Below are 6,235 nucleotides of genomic sequence, written 5' to 3' on the forward strand. Positions count from 1 at the left end.
ATATATATATATATATATATATATATATATATATATATAATTTTTATTGTTAGCGTTTTACCGAAGACATTCTATACTTTCTTACCCTTTGACATTTCTATATTCAGTTAATTTTCCATAGTCGTCATCATCATAATTCTTATTCTTAAAATTAAGTTGTATTTCATGATTTCGTCGTTAGTAATTTGACCAAACAATATATACATATATATATAATAAATAGAAGAGTGAGAGAATCAACTCTCAACTTTGTGAAAAAAAAAAAAAAAAACTTCCCCAAATTTCTATCAGCAACCTCACACAACTCGCGGTTCTAAACTGAAATTCACGATAGAAGGGTGTGCTTTGGCTTACCTAAACATTCTGAATCCGATAACGTAAACATTTCGTCTACTCTCGGTATTGTCACTCTTTTATCTCTTACAGGTGAGTCTGTAAGGAGCGGTTGAAGGTTGTGAAGCTATGTAGTGTGTCGTGGACATCAGGGCAGCGTGGTATGTTGAAGGCACGAGAATTCAAGTGTTTTTTTTTTTTTTTTTTTTTTTTTTTTCCTTTCTAATAATCTATTGATTCTTAACTCATGAATTTGAATCNCTTTAATGAACGAAAATGTTGGGACCTCATGCATCATTGTGTGTTACATGCATCAAGGAATTTTCCTTTTACAATGGTACGGATGCGTACGTTATGAGGTAGAATAACGATCATTATGTTTATCATAATGTTGCAATGGTCACTATTCCTAATGTCTGGCCACCTCACCAGAGAATGATAGCCCGACCAGAAAAAGGGGCCCAGGGGGTGTGTGAACCGACTAGTGAGTTCATGCTCACACATGTAGGTCGTGTGTATAATAGTAAATACACAGCCAATTACCCATTTAGGATAATCACCTAAAGAAATACAAATTTAAATGATAGGTCTCATTCATGATTATATGTATTTGCATCCAAGCCCAATAGTGGGGTCACTGACTGATTATTTATTAAAATATTCAAGTCATGTGTTACTCTTATGTTTTTTTAGGTAAAGGCAAGACTCCCATGTACAACTGACGGTGACATCACAACTCAGGAGACCATGACACATGCATAGAGTAGTTTTCATATGAAACTCGTTCAACATTTTATTTACAGGCAATCTTATTCTCGAACATTTCATTTAAAAATTCTACGATGCAAGCTGTTCTCATAATTGGATAATCAAGATTACAACGAATCAATATCCACCCTTGCTATTTGAGACTAGTCTGGTAAACACTTGAATCAAAGAAATAACAAAACAGTTAGCAAGATATAGAAAGTTGAAGATCATTACTCTTAAAGCTTCAAAGCCTCCACAAATGCATCCCTTAGAAGAGGGTTGGAAACTGCTACCCTTTGAGATGTTACATCAAATTCCTTGCCAAAGCTGCCATTACAATCAATATCCATCAAAACCAAGTTTCTAAATTTCCTAAGCCAGAAAACAACTCGGTTACACAAGCATTTGGCGATAGATAAAAGCTTTTTACTTTTGTAATTCAGTTACGAAATTGTTAGCTCATTAGAGTATAGTTTAAAAGAGTAACAGACTCGACTCAAGTTCTTGCTACTTACGGATCAAACACGAGCTCCCCAGCTTCTGTGACAATAACAGCACCGCCCGCGACATCCCTGAACGATTAGTGTAGTGTAAGTGTATTGTCTCAGATGAACATTGGACAAGTAGTTTATATATCATACCAAGGACCTCCAAAACTGGATTCGAAAAATAAATCAATCCTTACACAGGCGACACCATAGAGGTTCAGTGCACAGGAACCACTTATCTGGACTGATCTCACCTATAAGAAGACATTGACATAAATGTGTGAATAACGGGATGTCGTAGTGAACCGAGTTAAGTTCTCGTTATACCTTCAAATGAAGACGATTAATTCGGTCTGTGGTAGCATCTACAGTCAACTTGTCACGTTTGGTTCCAACCTGTTCATCCATTATGATCAACTGTTATGGTACGATGTGTTTGATGAATTAATATGTTTGTGATATGATAGGTTGAAGGTATGCATGAGATATGTTATGTGACTGATATGATATGATGTGATATATGCATGATNGGTATATATATGCATGTCTTATAGGGATGCCATGTCCTGAAAAAAGGGAGATATGAATGACATTTTAAGTATGTACCATGATTTGAAACTATGAAATCTCATGCATTTTGTATGTCATGTGCATTAGGACACTTCATTGATTATGATTAGTACAAATGCGTACACCATGATATNTATTGGTCACGATAGTACAGACGTGTACGCTACAAGACAGGGGAACGATCATTATATTTATCACAATGCTGCTGTAACGGTCGCTATTCCTAACGAGTGTCTGAGATCAACAGCTACCAGAGAATTCTCACCTGACTAGAAAGGGGCCCGAAAGTGTGCGAACCGACTTNACCATGTGCACATACGTGGTCCATGTGTAGAGAAGTGCTATACATTCAACCTTGTCTTGATTAGAAAGTTGAGAATAAGAAATTTTTTTATGAAAAGATAGGTCTTACCATGATTGCATTTTCGAACTCCAACATTGGGGATAATGGCTGATACTCAAGCCACGTGTTACTTATTTTTCAGGTAAAGTTAAGNATGTAGACTATTATGTTTCAACGTATGAAAATGTTATAATATCATATATGTGTGACATGATTGATATGATATGACTGACATGCAAAATGACGAGCTAGCATGAAATACAATCTCGGCGTACACATGAAAGATATGAGAAATGATATGATATGAAGGAAAACGCCAGCGGAGTTGTATTAAATTATAATGAAAAAAAAAAAAATGTTGAGGCTTCATGCATTATTGTGTGCGTATTGGTCACGATAGTACAGACGTGTACGCTACAAGACAGGGGAACGATCATTATATTTATCACAATGCTGCTGTAACGGTCGCTATTCCTAACGAGTGTCTGAGATCAACAGCTACCAGAGAATTCTCACCTGACTAGAAAGGGGCCCGAAAGTGTGCGAACCGACTTGTTGGTCCATATACTCGCACGTGTGGACCGTGTGTAAGGAAATTAGGTAGACATCCAATTGTCTGTTAAGATTGCTGCCATAGGAAAATAGGCAGTGTGGACTATGTATGTTAATTGAGTACACATCCAATTGTCTGTTAGGATAGCGACCATTGGAAAATAGACGTATGATAGGTCTCATTCATGATTGTATGTGTTTTCATTTAACCCAAACAGTGGGGTCATTTACTAAGTATTTCTTAAAATACTCAAGCGACGTGCTACTTCTATTTCAGGTAAAGGCAAGATATCCCTGTATAACTAACAACGACANACATACGAATGGGGAGAGTATTCTTTGTTTATAAACCAATGATGATTCCCTAAATTAGCCGATGCGGGACTTTCATCATCCAACAGAGGCCATGGATACAAAGTCAGGGTTGTCACATTTGGGTTTAANCATCGTAATTCGAGGCCATGACACATGCATAGAGTAGTCGCATTTATTTTCTTAGACTTAGGTTAGAATAAGATGTTTTTAATTTAAATGTTTATTTAATTGATTTAGTTTATGGTTATGTAGTTTTAAAGTAGTTTTCGAACATGTAAGTCCAAAGCTCTGGATCAAAGCTACACCACCTTTGGCTGTTGAGTCCACACACTAGCGATGCCCACAACCTAGACTGCTCCAGCCACACTGCAATTGCCGAACCAGCCCTACGATCTATGCAATCCAACGTAGATGCACCTCAAACCCAGTAGCTACCCATTGCTAGTAATTGAAACCGACCCGACCCAATCCCATGTTGTGGGCCAAACATAGATTGAATTGAACTTCAATGAGAAGATTAAGACTTGTACCAACTTTTACTTAGGCCAATCAAGTGAGTTGTGTTACTGTTGGACGTCCTCAGGCTTGGTTTGATTATTTGTATTTTATATGTATGACATGTATATTGTGGCTCTTGTACACGTCTTATTTTTATGATGTTATGTCTGTATGATTATGCTATGTTATGAAATTTTGTTATGATATAAATGTTATATGATGTATGTACTTCCAAATGTTACACAATGTGTATTATGTTATGTTTTCATCATGCCTATGAGACATTGATAAATCATGTGTGTTAACCATTAAAGATATGTCTGGTATATATATGCATGTCTTATAGGGATGCCATGTCCTGAAAAAAGGGAGATATGAATGACATTTTAAGTATGTACCATGATTTGAAACTATGAAATCTCATGCATTTTGTATGTCATGTGCATTAGGACACTTCATTGATTATGATTAGTACAAATGCGTACACCATGATATTATATGTGTTCCTTTCCCTCTGTGGCTTCCAACAGCGTGAATGTGCGCTAACCCGTAGTTAAGCCCAGAGGTACATATACGAGCGTGTTGGTAGGACCATGTGCACATACGTGGTCCATGTGTAGAGAAGTGCTATACATTCAACCTTGTCTTGATTAGAAAGTTGAGAATAAGAAATTTTTTTATGAAAAGATAGGTCTTACCATGATTGCATTTTCGAACTCCAACATTGGGGATAATGGCTGATACTCAAGCCACGTGTTACTTATTTTTCAGGTAAAGTTAAGACACTCATATACGAATTACTGTGTCTTTGTGGAGGATGTTAGACGAACACGACTCTCCACAATGGTATGAAATTGTCCACTTTGAGCATAAGTGCTCATGGCTTTGCTTTGGGCTTCCCCAAAAGGCCACATACGAATGGGGAGAGTATTCTTTGTTTATAAACCAATGATGATTCCCTAAATTAGCCGATGCGGGACTTTCATCATCCAACAGAGGCCATGGATACAAAGTCAGGGTTGTCACATTTGGGTTTAATGTTGTAGCTCTTAAGTTGGATTAGGACGTTAACATTATTTTAAATTTTGTTATTTCGATTTCGTTGTTTATTAACATCATTGTTGTTTCAAATGAATTTTTATAAACATTTAATTCTATGACAATGTTTTAATAAATCGTTGTAAAGGATTTCCGCCCTTGGTAGTCAAGATATGCATGTAGTAGCAACCTTATTTACGTGGGTTGTAACGTTATACTGAATGTTTGCTCATGAAATATTATTGGATTTTATTAGAATATTTTACCGCTTTTATTAGAATATTGAAAAATGACACTTATCTACTAAAAAGTCTTTAAAACGAATTTCACACGAGAATCATCACGAAAATAAATGGAACATTTCATGGTGATAGAAATTAAAATAGGATACGTGTCTGGGAAGACTTCCCTAACCCTATCCCGCCCGGTAAACATTTCTAAGTGAGTCCAAAAAAACGTCTCAATTTAATTTTTTTTTCAAAGAAAATGTCATTATTTACAATAACTCCTCACTAGAAATATTTTGATTTTCAACCAGGCATGGAAGAAAACTCCTTAAACTTTTTCTATAATATTTAATTTTCATTATAATTATGAAATGCATGTTTTGATCATTTAAATTTTGTATTGTACATTTAATAGATTTACCTTAAAATTATGAAATTAATTTTATTTGTTATGACATTAATTATTTTAGATTTATTATATGTATGTTCCTTTTATATGACTTATTTTTTTGTTTTATTTATATAAATTTAAGTTGATCGTATAATTCTTTTATTCAAAGACATATATCTTATTCAACAAAATTATACTTGTATTAAGTTTTAAACCATACATAAGGTTGATCGAGATTCCAAACATTCATAACATAATATAAAAAAGATAGACAATTAAAAACACACATAGTCTTTGATAAGAAGCAAGAAGTCTATTTGGGGACCTTATAGAAGTTGATAAGGTTATTCTTGTTGTTGAGGTCAGTGAACACAAGGGTGCCATAGGTTCCCCTACTAGTCCCCTCAAGAGCTGTCAATCGAAGTTTATAGTTGGTCCCAGCCACAATTTGCATTTCTCCACCAATCACTTTTTGGAACTGGATTTGAGTTTTTGCCTGTTTATTGTGTTCATTGACTGCGAACTCACCTATGCTCTGAATCTTTGGGTCATCTATGTTTTCTATTGGTTTGTAGCTACCAGCCAAATTTAAACGTTGGGTTGCCACCGCGAGCGACGATAGCGATAAGACATAGAGGAGAAGAGAAGCCACGAAGAAAAGAGCCTTAGCCATGGTGATAAAGTTTGAAGATGATGAAGAGTATTTGATGGTTTGTTTAAGGAGAAGGTT

General features: G+C 35.5%; 1 long non-coding RNA gene across 1 annotated transcript in view; it reads right to left on the reverse strand.

Moving 5' to 3' along the window:
- The window catches only part of LOC111784873, an 8,760-nt gene extending 6,994 nt beyond the window's left edge, over window positions 1–1,766 (reverse strand). The window contains exons 1-2 of the long non-coding RNA XR_002813591.1: window positions 1,725–1,766; window positions 1,599–1,655 (exon numbers count right to left, since the gene is read on the reverse strand). This is a non-coding gene — a long non-coding RNA (uncharacterized LOC111784873). The remainder of the gene's footprint in view (window positions 1–1,598; window positions 1,656–1,724) is intronic.
- Window positions 1,767–6,235: the final 4,469 nt, after the last annotated feature.

Source organism: Cucurbita pepo, unplaced genomic scaffold, assembly GCF_002806865.2.
Source record: "Cucurbita pepo subsp. pepo cultivar mu-cu-16 unplaced genomic scaffold, ASM280686v2 Cp4.1_scaffold000288, whole genome shotgun sequence".
In the NCBI taxonomy this organism is placed as follows: Eukaryota; Viridiplantae; Streptophyta; class Magnoliopsida; order Cucurbitales; family Cucurbitaceae; genus Cucurbita; species Cucurbita pepo.